This window comes from Cibotium barometz, chromosome 5 (genome assembly GCF_041138505.1).
Source record: "Cibotium barometz isolate CiBa-2024 chromosome 5, ASM4113850v1, whole genome shotgun sequence".
In the NCBI taxonomy this organism is placed as follows: Eukaryota; Viridiplantae; Streptophyta; class Polypodiopsida; order Cyatheales; family Cibotiaceae; genus Cibotium; species Cibotium barometz.
In genome coordinates, this window is record NC_141050.1 from 39,370,046 (window position 1) to 39,394,850 (window position 24,805).

Consider the following 24,805-nt stretch of genomic DNA (forward strand, 5'->3'; position numbering starts at 1 on the left):
ACACCGTATGCAGTTGGAAGAAAGCAAGCTACATAGTGCATGGGTGGCAAACATCACTCAGAAAAGAAAGAAATGGGTGGATAAGAACAACAAGCACAAGATCTTTCAGGAGGATGACAAGGTACTGCTATTCAATTCAAAGCTCGGACCACACCTGGGTAAGCTTAAAATACACTCGACGGGCCCCTATCAGATAGCAAAACAATTATGCTCAGACACATTCAGGCTGCAAACACTAAGTGGTGAAACACTACCCAAGCCTGTAAATAACAGATTTAGTCTCAGACCCTACAAGGAAAGAAATGATAAAGGGAAGCAACCAACCGGTTTGGAGGAAACAAAGGCACACATAGCGGACCAGCGCATGGTGGTAACAATCCCCATCTATACAATGCAACTAGATGAAGACACATGCACAACACTCTGATGGGTGACATCAAATAAAGAGAGAATGCATGATGAAAAGCAAAGGGGTGTAAACATGGAGGAGAAAAGAGCAGTAAATGCAGTATGCAAAATACGACACATGCACATGGGAATCATGAAATGTTTGGGTGGCTACCTTGATTTTGGGAAAATCATCATGGGAAGGAGAAAATTCCTCGAAAGTGCAGCCTTAATCAAGAAACCCTACCACAGCTATGCGGGTCCACTTCTTGGCTTCAACCAAAATGCTTTGTAAAATTTCACCCATATGTGCAAGAAGGTGGCTTGTCACATGGGTACCCTACTTGAGATCATAGATCTCAAAATGGATTGTTGGAGTGATGCGTTTGTGTGCACAAAATGAGGTGTGCATGTGGGTTTGGTTCGTTATCCTGGACACGCGTGTCAAAAAATGAGGGTGGCTCTGCCCGAGCTTACGCTCAAATGGACTCAGTACACATACACACTTGTTGCACACTCCAAATTTGCATTGAGGGGGAGTGTTAAGATTGGCAAATGCAAAATTGGCAGGGGTGAGAGTTGAATGTTAATTTGGTCGGAGAGATTGTATACACACCCAAGTTTACATTGAGGAGGGGTGTTGAAGTGTGCAAATGTAAAATGTGTGAGAGAGAATCTTGGGCTTGAGTGTGTGAATACACCCTAGAGGTGCTAGATATTATCTTGAGTATATGTAGATGGATAAGAGTGCCATATAGGTGGACACATGTGGATATCTAGGCTTGAGGCTATCTATATTAGAAGCCCTTCCTTGTATGGTTGAAAATATATGCAATAGAACTTGTGTTGAGTGTGCTACTCTCTCTCTCTCTCTCTCTCTCTCTCTCTCTCTCAATGGCTTTCTTGGTGTGGTTAAACCCACCATAGTTTATGCTTAATCGATGTTGCACAACACCATGATCAATCCCATATTAGGTCTCTTAACATGTGTAAAACTTTCTTCTCCTTGAAGTAGAACATGGCAATGACTCTTATTAGACCGTTGCTGGATCATTTGTTTATGATGGACAAAGACCGACGTTATGATGCACTCACTAGGAGCATCGACACCGTGCAACACTAGAAAGTATATGGGAGGATGCACCTACTACAAATGAGGAATATGAGGCTGTTGAAGAAGATGAACATTGAAGAGGAGGATTAGCCTGAAGATGTTGGGGTTGTGGAAGATAGAGTCACATCGAGAATTTGTTCAGATAGCTTGGCACAGATGATTACAACCCAATTGCCTCATTAGTACCTATCCCAAAACCTGTTGATTTTTTAGACTTCTACTTGTCAGATTAGGTGTGGATCTATCCTTGGCATGTCATCATCCCAAGGCTCTGACTCCAGTTGCTCTTGGGGAAGTTCTTGGCGGCCCACTCAGTCTTACAAGTGCATTATTACCTCCATCATTACCTGTCGTGGCTTAATAGGTATCTCTCAAATATCCAAATTTCCATGGTGAGAAGGACGAGGATCCAGATACACACGAGGAAAATTTTGAGAATACTTGGTTGGCTAATAGCATGCCACGCTTACAATTATAGCTGCTTAGAAGCATAATACATTTAGTGGCGCTTTTGATGGGTAGAGGCAACCAATTAGCATGTGTAGTATGGCCCCAATGCATTTCCAATAAATGAGGACCTACGTGATGTATTTTCACACTGGATTCCAAAAGGATAAGACATCCTTATAGGTGCTAGAGAAACTATGCTACCAAGAGCAAAAAAACCTTGCTAGTAGCTATGAGGGCGTTTTCTCCTGCTGGAGTTGGTAGATGGTGTTTTGCAAGCGGAGCACCTAGGCCTCAGCTTGGCGGGTATTGAACAGATTTTTAGCTTGGAAACACTGCGCCAGGTACGCGGCGCACTATCTGGCCCATGGGGACATTGATGGGTGGCTGTGTATGGAGGGTCCTGCTCTACAGAGCTGGAGACCACTGCGGACTGGGCCGGGGCGATTGGGGCTGATGGGAGTCTCTCGGCCGGTTTGGTAGAGGGAAGCTCTAGCAAAACATGTTGCTTCTTTTCTTTAGCGAGCTGAGAGGCCAGCACTAGCTTGCGTTTAAATTGGAACGTCAGGGTTGACGATCGGGTGCACCCCACCTTGGTGTTGAGGCAAGCTATGTGCTCCGAACTGACCACCTCGATGGGGAGTGGTGCAGGTGGGACCTCCGGCTGGGCTTCTGGAGTGTTTTGCACTTCCAAAGGCGAGGGCAGGCACCGAAATTTGGCATTTGGTGGCGGGTTCAACACTGGCCTGTGTCGTTGAATGAGAATAGCATGGTGAGCAGTTGGCCCATCTTGGTGTGTGTGTGTTGCTCTTCTTTGGAGGCAGTGGCTTCTTTTTGCAGCTTGGCAAAGCAGAGGGTGGCCCAATTTATGTCGTACCCTTTCGTAGCCTTGCGGAGCCTGCCGAGACGACCGGGATGTGTTGCGTCTGGTTGTAGAGCCAAAGAGTTTCCAGAAACATCTTGCATTAGGGCCAAAATGCCTAAAAAGATCCCTTTACTAATCTCGTGAACAAGAAAAGAACCAAAGAGAGTGTGCCACGTGCACAAGAATATATTCAGACCAATTGTGGTGGTCCTTAGGATCCGTTATACTGACAAAATCTGTCAAAAGATTTGAAAAAATATAGCATGTAGTTAATGCCAAAATTTTTAAAGTTTGGACAAACTACCTTCAATATTCCTTTTGGTGCCCATACCATTTTCATTCTTCTTCTCAACGTCTAGAAGCTCTCATTTTCTAGCTCTCTTTCATCTCTTTTTCGACCTCATTGAGCTTCATTGCATCTTCTAGCTCTCTCTCATCTCTTTTTCGACCTCATTGAGTTCCATTGTTTCATTCTCTTGCTTCTATTCTATATGGATTCCAGAAGACGTCCTTCTCGTTCAATAAACTCTTGTGTCGTACACAACAAAAGGGATGATGGAGCTTGGGAACCCAAGAGTTTCACTGTGAATGATTGGGTTACTATGTTGCCCTCATGCAATGGATCTTAGAAGGTGAAAAAAATGAAAAAGAGAGGATACAAAATACCATTGGAAGGGACACATTGTTGGTTTGCTCAGGTCCAACATATTTACATGGCAAAAGATATATACGTACCTCCAACTCAACATATTCCTATGCAAGCACATTGTAAGTTGTAGTTCAATTTTGCAAATATATTTTTTCTTTTAATACAAGTTTTAACTTCTGTTTTCTTTAGATATCTTTCCCTCAAAAAGTTTTGAGTGGGAGCTTATAGAGAGCTTCAGTGGTACTTTCCAAGCCATTCACAAGCCATTCACAAAGAATTTGCAAAGCTCATGTATGGTGACTAGAATGCGGCTTTTTTTTAATAAGGGTAATCTTTTTGTATACTACGCACAGTACGTTGTTCCCCCAAAAACAGGTGTGTATGGAAAAATTGAGGATTTAGCAGTGCCAAGTCTTTCTTCTCTTAATTGGGACATTCCAGATAAAGCGACGGTGCATAGCTTCAAACACAAAATATCCCAGGATATTCAAAAGGTCTTGGACTCCGGGAGAAGGATCTCGAGGAGGATATGGTTATCATGGTTCGTGTCTCTACATGTCTTTGTAGCTTGCTTCAAAGACGTAGAGTTACAGAGGACAAAGGCATCATGGCTAAGTAGAAACTTCCCAGCAGATTATTTGGACAACATTATAGGACTGTTTTGGAAATCTAGAGCGTATGACCATAAGGGTGACTACATAAGGTATGCAATCCATGCCTTCAACCCTTTGCTTTGTCTTACAATATCTCTCGACAATCTCTTACTATTGGTTATGATTATAGGAGATACAAACTTAAGTTGGGTATTTGGGAACCTTAGGATTTTGATATAGATTGCAAGTCATTTAGGTTTGAGTTGCAGGTTATTCCACATGCTGAAAGAAAGGAGGTTAATATTACCTCTCAGTCGACGTTAAAAGACGTCAGGGAAACCTTGGAGTTTCTTGACAACACCACCCCTAGTTATAAATTCAAGGTCAATGGTACTACAATTGGAAGAAGAGCTGAATACTCTATATATTGTATGAGTTGTTTACCTCCAACTATTGTAATTTTTGAACCATGAATAAATAGACAATTGACATTTTTCTTGACCATTGTCGTTTGTGAACAAACATTTAGTAGATAACTACATCTTTTATAAACAAATTGTGATTTATATACAATAAATGGTACAAATACATCTTGTTTTTGCGAGTTACAAAATGTCACTGTGTATGTGTGAAGTTATAAAATATTCTAATGCTCTTAATCTTCTCTTTGTTTATTCGGGCTCCCAGACTTTGTTTGCTCTTGATCTTCACTTTGCTTATTTGGGCTCCCAGACTTTGCTTGCTCTTGATCTTCACTTTGCTTATTTGGGCTCTCAGACTTTGCTTGCTCTTGGGCTTCACTTGGTTTTTTTTTTACTCCCAGACTTTGCTTCCTCTTGTCCTTGAGTAGGAACAGCACTGAAGTTGAGGGGCTTTTGAGGAGAGGACTTCTTTGCATGAGATTTATTTTGTGAGGTCCTCTTTGGTTGAGATGTCTTCTTTGTAGAGGACTTCTTTGCAATGGTTTCCTTTGAGGCTTTTTGCATCTTCTCAAATTTTAAAGGAGAATGCACTGGCAAACCCTTGCCTTTGCCTTTATGTCTTTTCAGCTTCTTCTCCTTCCCTTTTCTCTAAGCTTGATCTCCTGGAGGAGGGGAGTCGGGATCTACAGGTGTAATTGCTTTTTCCAACATTATCTCAATACATCTCTCTTATCCACCAAATATAAGATTCAAGGTATTTATTGCACTGCCAAAAAAAGTGGAGTTCTAAGACAAATAATGTACAAATACATTAAGAGTAATGAAAAGGATTCTCTAGTTTTCTTACATTGACTTGTTGTTTTAATAACTTAAAATCTATTGTCCTGAAGGCATTTGCAATCACCCTCCATCCACAACTAGTAACATCAGGCTGAATTGGAACTTGAAATAATAGTGTAATTAGAAGAAATCCATCTTCAAACAAAGAAACAACCAAACTAAATTCTCAATACCTCTTGCTGAAGATACTTGAATGGCTTCTCTGGATTAGCAAGATCTTCATAATTCTTCTCCAGATATGCTAATACAATTTTGTAAAGAGCATATCAAATAGGTGCAATGTTTGTAACAAAATTGTGATAGTTGATGAAAAGAGATAATATGGTAGTTGATGAAAAGAGATACTTACATTTTGCATTGACCATGGATACCAACTAAGGAGTTCATGAAAGTAACCTCTCTATCAAACACATGAATGAGTATAAGACTCCAATGGTGACTGCAAATAAAACAATAGTAAGAAAATATCTACTCACTGTATGAGTTATGAATTTAAAACTATTAAAAAACACCACCTTAAAACTAATAAAAATACTACCTTTCATTATATGGGATGAATATATAATAGTTTCTCAGGTTGTCATATGCACTAAAAAAAACTTCAATATTTGATCATGTCTTTGAAAAGATATCACTTGATATTAGAGGATCATCCACAAATATGCTGTTTGAAATCTCTGTGGGCATTGTAGAAATGTATGCCCTGTAATAAAAGACAGTATTAAGTATGAAAAAAGGACAGAAAAAGACAAAATTGTGGCTAAAGAATGATGCTTACCTCATGCAACAGAATATTACAGAGTCAGATATTTTAATATCTGTCTTCTCTAACATCACTTTGTCCTCAGGGGAAATGCTCAAGTAATCTTCAATCTCAGGGTTGGAGGAGACATTTATAATCATTTGACTATATACCTTGCCCGTTCTATCATAATTCATACCACCAAGTCTCTTAACTTCCTCTTTATAAAATTCATACTCCATCCCGAGAAGCATCTCTCTTTGGTCATGTGCTTTTCTTGTTTCATACTCATGTGTAACATCTTCAATAGTAGGCCCCTTCAGCTTTGCACGACCTCTTGGGAGGAATTGTAAGGATATCAAAGGCCCTAGTATCTGTGGTGGGAAGTGGCTTGAGAACTTTATCAAATCTATACCTAAGCCTGCTCTCACTGAGAAATCCTTGTTCATTAAAGTGACCCTATGTGCATGTGGAGCAGCAATATAGGCATCATTCATGAAATCTATAAGAAAGTCTTCAGATGCTTCTTGCAAGCACTACAATGTAGAAGCTTGCCACTTTTTGTATGGGGTATCAAGACGCCAATCCTGTTACATATTTGCTTTACTACATGGATGAAGGCAGCTCTTGGGATGATAAGATGATGAGTGTCAGTTTGGGCCTTCCTGATCTCTAAAAAACATCTCTTCATATATAAAAAATCTTGACTTTCTTTTCTTCTTAGGAATGGGTGAGAAGCAACCTGTGTTATCTTTAGATCTTCAGTATATACTTTTCTTGTAGTTTTCTTTGTCCCCTCACCATAGATTGCACACTGAGAAATATTTGAGAAACCCTATAATAATAGTCAAAATATTTTCAAGATTAATGGAAGACCATCAAACAAGAAGAAATAAAGAAAGTGTACATGGCCAGTGGTTTCAAAAAGGCACACAAAAGTACTCTCTCTGTGGCTATTATAAAATGGTGACACATATAAGTGAATGAAACAAACCAGTACAATAACAAAGCATTTGAATAAAGTTGAAAGATCCTGTCCCCTCAGCGCAACAAATTCTCGGGTGCTAGTAGCGGAAGTAGCACTTCTTGCACGGGGCACAGGGTCCCTCACTCGGGGCCTCACCCACGTATATCTGAACAAGAGACTTAATTCCTTGGTTCGTCCAAAACCGAACTCGAAAAAACTTCCCTTGCCCGAAAAGCATGGGTGATTCCTCTGATAATTTTACTCTAACGTAGTCAAGAGCCTTAACTAACTGAACTGATCTGACCGAACCCATAAGTCCCATAGTCAGATCAAGGAAAAGATTTGCACTTGGATCATAAAGACCAATGCTTTTTTCCTCATTGAGGCACAACTGTTGATTCTTTTCCATAGAACAATTTTTATCCGAGATTTACTTCATCTATTGTACTAGAACAGAATTTAGTCTCTTTTTAGGGATCCATCAGTCCAGCCTAACCCCATCTAGTCCTGTGGGTTAGCAAACCGCCCAACCACTGTAGTGATGGGATCCATTTAAGAATTTGGTTAGGTTTTGTCCCGGGTATAGGGAAAAGAGTTTCCAGTCTCCCTAGCCAGATATTCATGCAAACTTGAAACTAGTCACACCACTTACACACCCAATAATATGAAATTGCCTTTTTCACAGATTCAACTGTCTTTAAAATAATCTTTTAATGAAACTATAGTATTACTGATTATAATCCTCCAAAATATCCGGTTAAATCCTAATTTCTAATTTTGCCTTCATCGGTGTACCTATGGCATCATTGGCAACCAGAACGACCTTTTCGATAGTTCCGAGCTCATAGTACCCAGTAATATATTCACTTATAAAAATCAAAATTGAATCTTCGTTGAAGATCAACAAGATCAACCAACAGATCCATATAAAAGAGCCATGGACTCGTCCATTGAGGACTAGCAAGGTCAATCAACCAGATCCATGTCCGAATTCAGAAAACAACTCTTACTCCTTGTTCCAATATCTTCCCTGACGCACGTGTGGGTATCTTCGACGGCCTAGAGCTCGAGCACCGTATGGTCAGCACCCTCTAGGATCCTTCGCCAGGTTACCTAGCGCTTCACTCATAGGCCGCCTCCTTGGTCCCTCATCCACCGTACGAGAAGCTCACCATTTAAATCAAACCGAGGCTGGTCAAGACCTCGGCCGACCTTGCTACGCGAAACATCCTCCATTGACTCTCCATCAGCTGTTGCAACTTTATTATTTTGGTCTCGACCTCATTCACAAGACGGTCAAAATGCTTCCCCAGCATTCTTGACATAAAACAGTAATTTAAAAACAGGTCATAAATACAGTTTCTATAACAAACTCTCATCTTTTCACATTATTCCACATCAATCCACATTATTTAATCCATATCCATTTCATATGTATTCCCATTCTCATCCAATCACATCATTTTCATCTCATCACATCTTTTCTCATTTATCCTCATCAGATCATCTCATCCACTCGCATCTACCCATTGGATCCACATCTCATCACATCACATTCATTCACACCACATCTCATTCATTCACATCTATCCCGTTTCACATCACATCACATCACATTCATTCACATCACATATCATCCATTCACATCTATCCTAATTTACATCACAGAGTATTTAATTATTGATTTATCAAATACTCATAGAATTTAAACATAGAATTTTAGAGAATTCTAATTTTGATATAAAAATACTTTATGCATCTATTTATGCATAAAAATCAACTTCAATGAAAATAACACTTTTATATAAAATAAAAATCCTTTTATGCATAGAATCAAATTTAATAGGAATAACACTTTTAAAATAAAAATTATTATTTTTTGCATCTATTTATGCATAAAAATCAATTTTTATAAGAATAACGCTTTTATAATAAAAAAATTCCTTTATGCATCTTTTTATGCATAAAAATCAAATTTAATGAGAATAACACTTTTATATATATTTTTCATTATGCATCTTTTTATGCATAGAAATCAATTTTAATAAGAATAACACTTTTGTAATAAAAAAATTCCTTTATGCATCTTTCTATGCATAAAAATCAAATTTAATGAGAATAATAATTTTATAATAAAAAATTTCCATTATGCATCTTTCTATGCATAGAAATCAATTTTAATAAGAATAACACTTTTGTAATAAAAAATTCCTTTATGCATCTTTCTGTGCATAAAATTAAAATTTAATGAGAATAACACTTTTATAATAAAAAATTTTTCCATTATGCATCTTTCTATGCATAGAAATCAATTTTAGTAAGAATAACACTTTTGTAATAAGAAAAATTCCTTTATGCATCTTTCTATGCATAAAAATCAAATTTAATGAGAATAACACTTTTATAAAAAAAAAATCCATTATGTATCTTTCTATTTATAGAAATCAATTTTAGTAAGAATAACAATTTTGTAATAAAAAAATTCCTTTATGCATCTTTCAATGCATAAAAATAAAATTTAATGAGAATAACACTTTATAATAATAAAAATTCCATTATGCATCTTTCTATGCATAGAAATCAATTTTAATAAGAATAACACTTTTGTAATAAAAGAATTCCTTTATGTATCTTTCTGTGCATAGAAATCAATTGTAATAATTAATATCAGTGTTTTCCATGCATATTCATAGGTGAATATGTACATGGAGTAATTAGAATATTTCTTTTAGATGCAAAAATGGTGGGAATTACTCTTTTGGAATAACATAAAAACAAACTTTCTTTTCCACAAAATTTTAAAATTTTTTGCCATAACCTCCTTTGTATGGCTGACCATTTCTCATTTTTATCATTCTTTATTTAACTTAAATTAACCCAAATTAGATGTATAGAACTCTAATATACACAATTTTCTAAATTCAAGAGAGTAAACAATAAGAAGAGTACAATAAGAAGAGTTTAACTAATCACTTAGTTAATCTTTTTAGGATTAAGAAAGGTTGGAATGTAAAGAAGAGAAGGGGGTGGCCTTTTCATCAAAGTCATAGCATTTGAATTTAATTCAATCATCTGCAATTCATAAAAATCAAGAAAACCATAGATTTTTCATTAAAATTTGTAAACAAAGTAAGAAAATCAGCTTACATGGAGCTTGTAAGCTCTCCTTTGGCTTGAGGGATTGAGGGTTCTACTTTTGTTTGAAGCAAAAGTGGCCACCAATTCACTTTGGAGAGGATTAGGCCAAAAACAATTGAATTATTAAAAATTCAATGTAGATGGCTCAGGACAGGAGTAGAGTAATAGTGCATAAAAACCATTAAGCTTTTACAAAGGGGGAGGCTTCTATTTATAGGAGAACGTGAGCCTCTAACCAAGCAAACTGATTCTAGAATATTCCAGATTAGTTTGGTCAATTTTTGACCATTTTTGGGTCAGTTCAGCTTACTTTTTGGATCTAGTTTTGAAATAGGAGAGGTCAGATAAAAATATCTTATTTTATTGATTAAAAATTGGAGGTAATGATGAGAAAAAGGTGCCTACTTCATGAGGGGGGATCCCCACACTACTGAGGTCTCAAAATTCAGTTTTTTAAATTGTTTTATTTGGTCCTTAGTCCACTCTTTATCTTATGTGAGCATTTACTTATTTTTGGGGGGTTTTTCTTTTATTCTTCAATTTATCTCCTCCCTACACTTGGATTGATCCAATTGGCCCATAGGAACCTTAACTGGACCATAATCCAAATTTTTTTGAAAATCTGGACCACCCTTAGGCGCTAAGGTCCTTTATATCTATTTTCAATTAATTCCAATTGCACATTGGAAAGTTCTTTTTGAATTTTTGTTTTAGGAGAAACCGTTTTAGACACTAGGAGGATTTTTATATCAAAAAATATCTCAATTTTGAATTACCTCCCTCTAGACATTTTCTCTCTCCAGGCTAAAACAGGGTAAAACAATATCTTTCTTTTATTTCAGAGAGGGGAATAATTATAAGATAAGAAGGGAAGGTTCTTACACCTGTACACCTCAAAAGCTGGAGGGAGGAATCTTACATCCTACATGACTTAAAAAACGCGAGATGTCCTCATCTCGCAAACTAGAGGACAACTCTTTCCCTTAAGATCCAATTGATTCTGGGGTTCCTTATAGTTTGGTCAACCCAATAGAATCCTGAGATAAAGATCCCTTATACAGAACTCATTCAGATAACAATTCATTCAGATCATATCATTCATATCTTTAACACAATAATGATCCATTTCCATCTGAACAATCCTCCATGGAAATTTCAATTGTACAGATTTTTAATTTGTCATCCCTTCACTTGATCCACTGGGTCAAGTGTTAACAGTAGCAATCTGTCAGCACAATCCACTAATCTCATAGTGATTTGCTGAAGTCATTATCGTCATTCGAGATTACGAACATCATCACAGGGACTCATTCCATTCATCCTCATTGTGGTTTTGCTCAGCTTATCGCTTTTCAACCAGAATTCAGGAATCATCATTTTTCAATCAGAATCCAAATCAATTCATTAGTTCTCAAAATGAGAGTTTTAAAATCATATCAACCACATTCGAATTCATCATCTAGATAGCATTTTTTGCTTATAATTTCAAGGTCTTAGATTTACTCGTATATATTGCCAGTAAAGAGCTGCAATTATACCCTCGATATATACGGGTAGTCACGGTCCTTGGAATTATAAGGTAAATACCATCATGTCTAGGCCTCAAGCAAGTTAAGAAAACCATGTAATTGTGGTACTTCCATCTGAAGACCCAATTACTAATTTATGAATTTCAGTATGAATATCAATTTGTATAATTTCATCACACATTTCTAACTTTTTACTGTTACTTCATAAATTTTTGACATTTTTGGCTTCTCGGTTGATCCACTTTAGCCAATTCGCTTTGATACCAGTAGCTGAAAGATCCATGACCCCTCAGTGCAACGAATTCTGGGGTGCTAGAGCAGCAGAAGTAGCACTTCTTGCACGTGGCACTAGCAGGGTCCCTCACTCGGGGCCTCACCCACGTATATCCGGATACAAGAGACTTAATCCCTCGGTTCGTCCAAAACCGACGAACTCGGAAAAACTTCCCTCGCCCAGAAAAGCACGGGCGATTCCTCCGACAATTTTACTCTAACGTAATCAAGAGCCTTAACTAACTGAACTTTGAAATTGCTTCATCAAAGTCTAGAATAGATTCCAGTGATTCGTAGTGCATTGCATTACCTGGATTACTACTGGACTCATAGTACCCGGCAATATATTCACTTATAAAAATCAAAATGGAATCTCCGTTGAAGATCAGCAAGATCAACCAACAGATCCATATAAAAGAGCCATGGACTCGTCCATTGAGGACCACCAAGGTCAATCAACCAGATCCATGCCCGAATTCAGAAAACAACTCTTACTCCTTGTTTCAATATCTTCCCCGATGCACGTGTGGGTATCTTCGGCGTCCCGAGTACCCTATGGTCAGCACCCTCTAGGATCCTTCGTAGGTCACCTAGCGTTTCACTCATAGGCCGCTTCCTTGGTCTCTTATTCACCGTACCAGAAGCTCACTATTTAAATCGAACCGAGGCTGGTCAAGACCTCAGCCGACCTTGCTATGCGAGACATCCTCCATTGACTCTCCGTCAGCTGTTGCAACTTTATCAGTTAGGTCTCCACACGACCTCATTCACAAGACGGTCAAAATGCTTTCCCAGCATTCTTGACATAAAGTAGTCATTTAAAATAGGTCATAAATACAATTTCAATAATGAACTCTCGTCTTTCCACATTGTTTCACATCAATCCACATTATTTAATCCATATCCATTTCATATGTATTCCCATTCTCATCCAATCACATCATTTTCATCTCATCACATCTTTTCTCATTTATCCTCATCAGATTTCATCCACTCTCATCTACCCATATCCACATCTCATCATATCTTTTCTCATTTATCCTCATTAGATCTTATCCACTCGCATCTACCCATATCCACATCTCATCACATCACATTCATTCACATCTATCCCGTTTCACATCACATCACATCACATTCATTCACATCACATATCATCCATTCACATCTATCCCAATTTACATCACATCCATTTCACATCACATCTTATTTATTCCCATCCCGATTCACATCTCATTCATTCACATCCTGATTCACATGACATCACATCTCATTCATTTACATCACCATCCCCTCACATACATTCTATCCACATAACATCACATCACATCTATTCACATCATATCTCATTCATACACATCTCATCTCATTCATCCACATCCATCCAATCGTTCACATGTACGACTATCCACATCTATCCATACATTCATATCTATCACTTCACATCCACATATATTCATGTCACATCACATCTCTTTACATCACATCACATTCTTTCACATACACATCCACATCCATCTTTCACATACACATGCACATCCATTCTTCCACATACATCCACATCCATTCTTTCACATACATATCCACATCCATTCTTCACATACACATTCACATCCATTCTTCACATACACATCCACATCCATACATTCACATCCATTCTTCACATACACATTCTCATCCATTTTCATCACATACACCTCCACATCCACATCCCATATCATTCACTTACATCCCGATTCACATGACATCACATCTCATCCATTCATTCACATCCTGTTTCACATCACATCACATTTCATCCATTCATTCACATCTATCTGATTCACATCACATCTCATACCTCCATTCTGGCGTAAGGTAGTCCTTTAAGAAAACAGAGTTTCTAAGCAAGTTTTTCGTTTGATTTTCTTTTGAAATACAAGGAGTATTTCTTGAATCAGTATCCCCAAAACTTCTTGATCGAAATTCTGAATTTCATACCAGAATTCCTCGAATTCTAAAACCTTGATCCACAGATCAATTTGAAGGGTCTCAAACTTAGTTTTAGATTTGGTAGAGTTTTGAGTGTATTTTTCTAAACTGGTCTCACCTTCTTTCCTCGAAACTAACAAAAGAGTTTGGTCTTGGTCATAGTCTGATTCAAGGTTCAAGTCGGATAAGATTTTTCTTGAACTATCTTTCTCGAAAAGGTTTGATAATTCAATTACTATTTTATTGAATTTCTTTCTTTGAATATTCACTTAACTGATTTCTAAATTAATTACGAGTTTCAGTGAGGAATAAATTAATCATTTATCGAAATATTTGGATCTCGATAGATTTCTTAAATTTTCTTTTTACAATCCGTGTGAATATAAAACGATAGAATTTTCTCTCTTAGAGTATTTAATTATTGATTTATCAAATACTCATAGAAATTAAACATAGAATTTTAGAGAATTCTAATTTTGATATAAAAATTCTTTATGCATCTATTTATGCATAAAAATCAACTTCAATGGGAATAACAGTTTTATATAAAATAAAAATTCTTTTATGCATTTATGCATATAATCAAATTTAATAAGAATAACACTTTTAAAATAAAAAGAATTTCTTTATGCATCTATTTATGCATAAAAATCAATTTTTATAAGAATAACACTTTTATAATAAAAAAAATTTTCTTATGCATCTTTCTATGCATAAAAATCAAATTTAATGAGAACAACACTTTTATATTTTTTTTCATTATGCATCTTTTTATGCATAGAAATCAATTTTAATAAGAATTACACTTTTGTCATTAAAAAAATTCCTTTATGCATCTTTCTATGCATAAAAATCAAATTTAATGGGAATAACACTTTTATAATTAAAAAAATTTCCATTATGCATCTTTCTATGCATAGAAATCAATTTTAATAAGAATAACACTTTTGTAATAAAAAAAATTCCTTTATGCATCTTTCGATGCATAAAAATCAAATTTAATGAGAATAACACTTTTATAATAAAAAATTTCCATTATGCATCTTTCTATGCATAGAAATCAATTTTAGTAAGAATAACACTTTTGTAAAAAAAAAATTCCTATATGCATCTTTCTATGCATAAAAATCAAATTTAATGAGAATAACACTTTTATAAAAAAAAATTTCCATTATGCATCTTTCTATGCATAGAAATCAATTTTAGTAAGAAAACACTTTTGTAATAAAAAAAATTCCTTTATGTATCTTTCTATGCATAAAAATCAAATTTAATAAGAATAACACTTTATAATAATAAAAATTCCATTATGCATCTTTCTATGCATAGAAATCAATTTTAATAAGAATAATACTTTTGTAATAAAAGAATTCCTTTATGTATCTTTCTATGCATAGAAATAAATTGTAATAATTAATATCAGTGATATCCATGCATATTCATAGGTGAATATGTACATGGAGTAATTAGAATATTTCTTTTAGATGCAAAAATGGTGGGAATTACTCTTTTGGAATAACATAAAAACAAACTTTCTTTTCCACAAAATTTTAAAAATTTTTACCATAACCTCCTTTGTATGGCTGACCATTTCTCATTTTTATCATTCTTTATTTAACTTAATTTAACCCAAATTAGATTTATAGAACTCTAATCTACACAATTTTCTAAAGTCAAGAGAGTAAACAATAAGAAGAGTTTAACTAATCACTTAGTTAATCTTTTTAGGATTAAGAAAGATTAGAATGTAAAGAAGAGAAGGGGGTGGCCTTTTCATCAAAGGCATAGCATTTGAATTTAATTCAATCATCTACAATTCATAAAAATCAAGAAAACCATAGATTTTTCATTAAAATTTATAAACAAAGTAAGAAAATTAGCTTCACCAATACACTTTGGAGAGGATTAGGCCAAAAACAATTGAATTATTAAAAAATTCAATGTAGATGGCTCAGGACAGGAGTAGAGTAATAGTGCATAAACACCATTAAGCTTTTACAAAGGGGGAGGCTTCTATTTATAGGAAAAAGTGAGCCTCTAACCAAGCAAACTGATTCTAGAATTTTTCGGATCAGTTTGGTCAATTTTTGACCATTTTTGGGTCAGTTCAGCTTACTTTTTGGATCTAGTTTTGAAATAGGAGAGAGGAGAGATAAAAATATCTTATTTTATTGATTAAAAATTGGGAGTAATGATGAGAAAAAGGTGCCTACTTCATGAGGGGGGATCCCCACACTATTGAGGTGTCAAAATTCAGTTTTTTTAATTGTTTTATTTGGTCCTTAGTCCACTTTTTATCTTATGTGAGCATTTACTCATTTTTGGGGGGTTTTTCTTTTATTCTTCAATTTATCTCCTCCCTACACTTGGATTGATCCAATTGGCCCATAGGAACCTTAACTGGACCATAATCTAATTTTTTTTTTGAAATCTAGACCACCCTTAGGCGCTAAGGTCCTTTATACCTATTTTCAATTAATTCCAATTGCACGTTGGAAAGTTCTTTTTGAATTTTTGTTTCAGGACATTTAAGACACTAGGAGGATTTTTATATCAAAAAACATCTCAATTTTGAATTACCTCCCTCTAGACATTTTCTCTCTCTAGGCTAAAAGAGGATCTTTCTTTTATTTCATAGAGGGGAATAATTATAAGATCAGAAGGAAGGGTTCTTACACTTGTACACCTCAAAAGCTGGAGGGAGGAATCTTACATCCTACCTGACTTAAAAAACGCGAGATGTCCTCATCTCGCAAACTAGAGGACAACTCTTTTCCTTAAGATCCAACTGATTCTGGGGTTCCTTATAGTTTGGTCAACCCAATAGAAATCCTGGGATAAAGATCCCTTATACAGAACTCATCTTTCTTTTATTTCAGAGAGGGGAATAATTATAAGATCAGAAGGAAAGGTTCTTACACTTGTACACCTCAAAAGCTGGAGGGAGGAATCTTACATCCTACCTGACTTAAAAAACGCGAGATGACCTCATCTCGCAAACTAGAGAACAACTCTTTTCCTTAAGATCCAACTGATTCTGGGGTTCCTTATAGTTTGTTCAACCCAATAGAATCCTGGGATAAAGATCCCTCATACAGAACTCATTCAGATAACAATTCATTCAGATCATATCATTCATATCTGTAACACAATAATGATCCATTAGACCAAAATTTCCATCTGAACAATCCTCCATGGGAATTTCAATTATACAGATTTTTAATTTGTCATCCCTTAACTTGATCCACTGGGTCAAGTGTTAACAGTAGCAATCACAGCACAATCCACTAATCTCATAGTGATTTGCTGAAGTCATTATCGTCATTCCAGTTTACGAACATCATCACAGGGACTCGTTCCATTCATCCTCATTGTGGTTTTGCTGAGCTTATTGCTTTTCAACCAAAATTCAGGAATCATCACAAGGACTCGTTCCATTCATCCTCATTGTGGTTTTGCTCAGCTTATCGCTTTTCAACATAAATTCAGGAATCATCATTTTTCAATCAGAATCCAAATCAATTCATCAGTTCTCAACGAGAGTTTTAAAATCATATCAACCACATTCGAATTCATCATCTGGATAGCATTTTTTGCTTATAATTTCAAGGTCAGATTTACTCGTATATATTGCCAGTAAAGAGCTACAGTTATATCCTCGGTATATACGGGTAGTCATGGTCCTTGGAATTATAAGGTAAATACCATCATGTCTAGGCCTCAAGCAAGTCAGGGAAACCATGCAATTGTGGTACTTCCATCTGAAGACCCAATTACTAATTTATGAATTTCAGTCTGAATATCAATTTGTATAATTTCATCACACATTTCTAATTTTTTACTGTTACTTCATAAATTTTTGACATTTTTGGCTTCTCGGTTGATCCACTTTAGCCAATTCGCTCTGATACTAGCTGAAAGATGCATGTCTCCTCAGCACAACGAATTCTGGGGTGCTAGCAGCAGTAGCACTTCTTGTACGTGGTAGGGTCCCTCACTCGGGGCCTCACCCACGTATATCCAGACACAAGAGACTTAATCCCTCGGTTCGTCCAAAACTGACGAACTCGAAAAAACTTCCCTCGCCCAGAAAGCACGGGCGATTCCTCCGATAATTTTACTCTAACGTAGTCAAGAGTCTTAACTAACTGAACTTTGAAATTGCTTTATCAAAGTCTAGAATAGATTCCAGTGATTCGTAGTGCATTGCATTACCTGGATTACTACTGGACTCATAATACCCGGCAATATATTCACTTATAAAAATCAAAATGGAATCTCCGTTGAAGATCAGCAAGATCAACCAACAGATCCATATAAAAGAGCCATGGACTCGTCCATTGAGGACCAGCAAGGTCAATCAACCAGATCCATGCCCGAATTCAGAAAACAACTCTTACTTCTTGTTCCAATATCTTCCCCGACGCATGTGTGAATATCTTCGGCGTCCCGAGCACCCTATGGTCAGTACCCTCTAGGATCCTTCGTAGGTCACGTAGGTCACCTCTAGCGCTTCACTCATAGGCCGCTTCCTTGGTCCCTTATCGACTCTACCGGAAGCTCACCATTTAAATCGAACCAAGGCTGGTTAAGACCTCAGCCGACCTTGCTATGCAAGACATCCTCCATTGACTCTCCGTCAACTGTTGCAACTTTATCAGTTAGGTCTCCACATGACCTCATTCACAAGATGGTCAAAATGCTTCCCCAGCATTCTTGACATCAAACAGTCATTTAAAAATAGGCCATATACAATTTCTATAACGAACTCTCGTCTTTCCACATTGTTTCACATCAATCCACATTATTTAATCCATATCCATTTCATATGTATTCCCATTCTCATCCAATCACATCATTTTCATCTCATCACATCTTTTCTCATTTATCCATCAGATCTTATCCACTCGCATCTACCCATATCCACACCTCATCACATCTCATCACATCTTTTCTCATCCACATCTCATCACATCTTTTCTCATTTATCCTCATTAGATCTCATCCACTCGCATCTACCCATATCCACATCGCATCACATCACATTCATTCACATCACATCTCATTCATTCACATCTATCTCGTTTCACATCACATCACATCACATCACATTCATTCACATCACATATCATCCATTCACATCTATCCCAATTTACATCACATCCATTTCACATCACATCTTATTCATTCTCATCCCGATTCACATCACATCACATCTCATTCATTCACATCCTGATTCACATGACATCACATCTCATTCATTTACATCACCATCCCCTCACATACATTCTATCCACATAACATCACATCACATCTATCCACATCATATCTCATTCATACACATCTCATCTCATTCATCCACATCCATCCAATCGTTCATATGTACGACTATCCACATCTATCTATACATTCATATCTATCACTTCACATCCACATATATTCATGTCACATCACATCTCTTTACATCACATCACGTTCTTTCACATACACATCCACATCCATTCTTTCACATACACATGCACATCCATTCTTCCACATACATCCACATCCATTCTTTCACATACATATCCACATCCATTCTTCACATACACATTCACATACACATCCACATCCATTCTTTACATACACATTTACATCCATTCTTCACATACACATTCTCATCCATTTTCATCACATACACCTCCACATCCACATTCCATATCATTCATTTACATCCCGATTCACATGACATCACATCTCATCCATTCATTCACATCCCGTTTCACATCACATTACATCTCATCGATTCATTCACATCTATCTGATATACATCACATCTCATCACATCTCATCACATCACATCTCATACCTCCATTCTGGCGTAAGGCAGTCCTTTAAGAAAATAGGGTTTCTAAGCAAGTTTTTCGTTTGATTTTCTTTTGAAATACAAGGACTATTTCTTGAATCAGTATCCCCAAAACTTCTAAATTTTGAATTTCATACCAGAATTCCTCGAATTCTAAAACCTTGATCCACAGATCAATTTGAAGGGTCTCAAACTTAGTTTTAGTTTTGAGTGTATTTTTCTAAACTGGTCACACCTTCTTTCCTCGAAACTAACGAAAGAGTTTGGTCTTGGTCATAGTCTGATTCAAGGTTCGAGTCGGATAAGATTTTTCTTGAACTATCTTTCTCGAAAAGGTTTGATAATTCAATTACTATTTTACTGAATTTCTTTCTTTGAATATTCACTTAACTGATTTTTAAATTAGTTACGAGTTTCAATGAGGAATAAATTAATAATTTATCTTAATATTTCGATCTCAATAGATTTTTTAAATTTTCTTTTTATAATCCGTGTGAATATAAAACGATAGAATTTTCCCTCTTAGAGTATTTAATTTCTTGATTTATCAAATACTCATAGAATTTAAACATAGAATTTAGGAGAATTCTAATTTTGATATAAAAATTCTTTATGCATCTATTTTTGCATAAAAATCAACTTCAATGGGAATAACACTTTTATATAAAATAAAAATCCTTTTATGCATCTATTTATGCATATAATCAAATTTAAAAGGAATAACACTTTTAAAATAAAAAGAATTTCTTTATGCATCTATTTATGCATAAAAATTAATTTTTATAATAATAAAAAACTTTTATAATAAAAAATTTTTCTTTATACATCTTTCTATGCATAAAAATCAAATTTAATAAGAATAACACTTTTGTAATTAAAAAAATTCCTTTATGCATCTTTCTATGCATAAAAATCAAATTTAATGAGAATAACACTTTTATAATAATAAAAATTTCCATTATGCATCTTTCTATGCATAGAAATCAATTTTAATAAGAATAACACTTTTGTAATAAAAAAAATTTCTTTATGCATCTTTTTATGCATAAAAATCAAATTTAATGAGAATAACACTTTTATAATATAAAAATTTTAATTATGTATCTTTCTATGCATAGAAATCAATTTTAATAAGAATAACACTTTTGTAATAAAAAAATTCCTTTATGCATCTTTCTATGCATAAAAATCAAATTTAATGAGAATAACACTTTTATAATAAAAAAATTTCCATTATGCATCTTTCTATGCATAGAAATCAATTTGAATAAGAATAACACTTTTGTAATAAAAAAATTCCTTTATGCATCTTTCTATGCATAAAAATTAAATTTAATGAGAATAACACTTTTATAATAAAAAAATTTCCATTATGCATCTTTCTATGCATAGAAATCAATTTTAATAAGAATAACACTTTTGTAATAAAAAAATCCCTTATGCATCTTTCTATGCATAAAAATAAAATTTAATGAGAATAACACTTTTATAATAAAAAATTTTCATTATGCATCTTTCTATGCATAGAAATCAATTTGAATAAGAATAACACTTTTGTAATAAAAAAAATCCTTTATGCATCTTTCTATGCATAAAAATCAAATTTAATGAGAATAACACTTTTATAATAAAAAAATTTCCATTATGCAGTCTATGCATAGAAATCAATTTGAATAAGAATAACACTTTTGTAATAAAAAAATCCTTTATGCATCTTTCTATGCATAGAAATCAATTGTAATAATAAATATATCAGTGATATCCATGCATATTCATAGGTGAATATGTACATGGAGTAATTAGAATATTTCTTTTAGATGCAAAAATGGTGGGAATTACTCTTTTGGAATAATATAAAAACAAACTTTTTTTTTCATAAAATTTTAGAAAATTTTGCCATAACCTCCTTTTTGTATGGCTGACCATTTCTCATTTTTATCATTCTTTATTTAACTTAAATTAACCCAAATTAGATTTATAGAACTCTAATCTACACAATTTTCTAAATTCAAGAGAGTAAACATTAAGAAGAGTTTAATTAATCACTTAGTTAATCTTTCTAGGATTAAGAAAGACTGGATTGTAAAGAAGAGAAGGGGGTGGCCTTTTCATCAAAGGCATAGCATTTGAATTTACTTCAATCATCTCCAATTCATAAAAATAAAGAAAAGCATAGATTTTTCATTAACATTTGTAAAACAAAGTAAGAAAATTAGCTTACATAGAGCTTGTAAGCTCTTCTTTGGCTTGAGGGATTGAGGGTTCTACTCTTGTTTGAAGCAAGAGTGGCCACCAATTCACTTTGGAGAGGATTAGGCAAAAAACAATTGATTAAAAAATTCAATGTAGATGGCTCAAGACAGGAATAGAGTAATAGTGCATAAACACCATTAAGCTTTTACAAAGGGGGAGGCTTCTATTTATAGGAAAAAGTGAGCCTCTAACCAAGCAAACTGATTCTAGAATTTTTCAGATCAGTTTGGTCAATTTTTGATCATTTTTGGGTCAGTTCAGCTTACTTTTTGGATCTAGTTTTGATATAGGAGAGAGGAGAGATGAAAATATCTCATTTTATTGATTGAAAATTGGGGGTAATGATGAGAAAAAGGTGCCTACTTCATGAGAGGGATCCCCACACTGAGGTGTCAAAATTTAATTTTTTTAATTATTTTCTTTGGTCCTTAGTCCACTCTTCATCTTATGTGAGCATTTTACTCATTTTTTTGGGGGTTTTTCTTTTATTCTTCAATTTGTCTCCTCCCTACACTTGGATTGATCCAATTAGCCCATAGGAATCTTCATTGGACCATAATCCAAAATTTTTTGAAAATCTGGACCCTTAGGCTAAGGTCCTTTATATCTATTTTCAATTAATTCCAATTGCACATTGGAAAGGTTTTTTTGAATTTTTGTTTTAGGGGAAACCATTTTAGACAATAGGAGGATTTTTTAATCCAAAAATATCTCAATTTTGAATTACCTCCCTCTAGACATTTTCTCTCTCCAGGCCAAAAGAGGGTAAAATAGGATCTTTCTTTTATTTTAGAGAGAGTAGGGGAATAATTATAAGATTATAAGGGAAGGTTCTTACACCTGCACACCTCAAAAGCTGGAGGGAGGAATCTTCCAAAGTAATCTTTAGAAATAGACATTATCAAGAAGGAAAAAGTAAACTTTTTGTTAAGCTCTCTACTCCATTAAGAAAGATGAATGACATCACTATGCAAACCTCTATCAGAAACTATAATTCACCCTTAGGAATGGCTATGAAATGTTATCTCAACCCTACACTGTTGTCCAACGGCATGATAGGAGGCAAAACAAATTGATGCTTTTGATAACTTCGCGCCGTATGGACCGCTAACAAATAATACCGGCTAACAAGAGTACCCTCCCTAGCTATTGTGAAATAGTGACAAATATGAGTGAATGCAACAAACAACAATACTCTCCATAGCCATTCCGAAGTGTCAGTGATGGTTTTTAAGAAAGGTCCAAAAACTGCTTCAAGAACCGGATGTGTCACCCATACAAGGATGTCCGAACAACAATGGCGCAAAAGGGCGCAAAATGGTTTGTGCTTTGGATACAGCCGTGCCGTTATAGAAGGTTAAAAGCACAGATCGAAGACGGTGGCCACATACAAAATCAGATAGTATTGTAATTTCTATACAAACTCAAGGAAGGGCCCACACAACATTGTCGACTCACCCCTGCCTTGTTGACCGCAATGGCGCGATACGGACAAAACCGCACGCTGTTATTGATCCCTTCGTGCCGTCAGAAGCAAGAAGAATGCACTGGATCACCTGAAGGCACATGGAAACAACCCTTGGGAATGTCAGTCGCATGCAAGGACGGAGGTCTATGGAAGTCGAAAATGGATAATGTGGTCCCACATCTCTATATATACCTGACGGACCATTGGACACATGGCACAGTTCCATTCGTTCTCCAACAACGGCTAGTGACACGTGGCCCGTTCTCACTGGATCGTTCATCAACGGTATCTTCCACCACGTGGCATTTTGTGATTCGTTGTCGTACAAGGTATGGATATTGTATATAAACGTTTTTGCTTATTTTATTGTTCCAATGTATCTGCAACAACGACAATAGCCATCTTTGCTAGCCCGCCAAGAGGAACTTCCCAACTCAGTCAAACGTGATAGATTTATGTAGCCCAGTGTAAGATAACAATAAAATTGGCGCATCAGCCTCATCCATAGTTGTAAGAGGAGAGGGTAAGAGCATCTTGGAATACCTTTGGAGCATGAAGAAGGGAAACACATTAACAAAGTTTTTGTTAAATGTCAAAGAGGTTATCATGGTCCTGGAGATTCCTAGGCAATTTAGTTGTGATATTGAATCTGAGTTCCCACCAACCATGAGATCATGTGGAGGAATGGACTCTATGGAGCATAAGTATGATCCCTACTAGAGTGATTAAAGCCACAAACCTCCAATGTTACCTTCCCTAGAGTGTGTAAGAGAAGCCATTGCCTAGGTAGTTTTAAGTGTGCGAATGGCCTTTTTCCATGACTAAAGAACCATAGGGTCTCAAACACATCGCATTTTAGTGGGAGCATGCTAAGGAGAGGAGTGCAACACTACATTTGGAAAGCTTCTTTTCCATTATTGCTCAATGTTGGCAATGTGCATCGCTTCATGCAGTTGCTACATCTATTATGTGATGCCATCCAATGAGACGATGAGCCGATTAATGATACACATCGGTATCCATAAACATAATGTACGGGTAGGCACATCTAAGGGACTAACTGATAGGACAAAGCAAATGGTGTCTAGTATGGTGTTAGGAGTAGATTGTAACGCCAAGGCAATAAAGGTACAAATGTGTATGGCAAAAGAAATCACGATGGCAACACTAGTGCAAGAAGGGGGCAAGAAGGTGGTTCCTCACATTTCATATGGGAACAAGAGTTCATCAACAATGCAGAGGGGATGGGACCATTGGTGGAAGACATCTGGTAAATTAATTTGGTTGGATAGTTATGTTTTT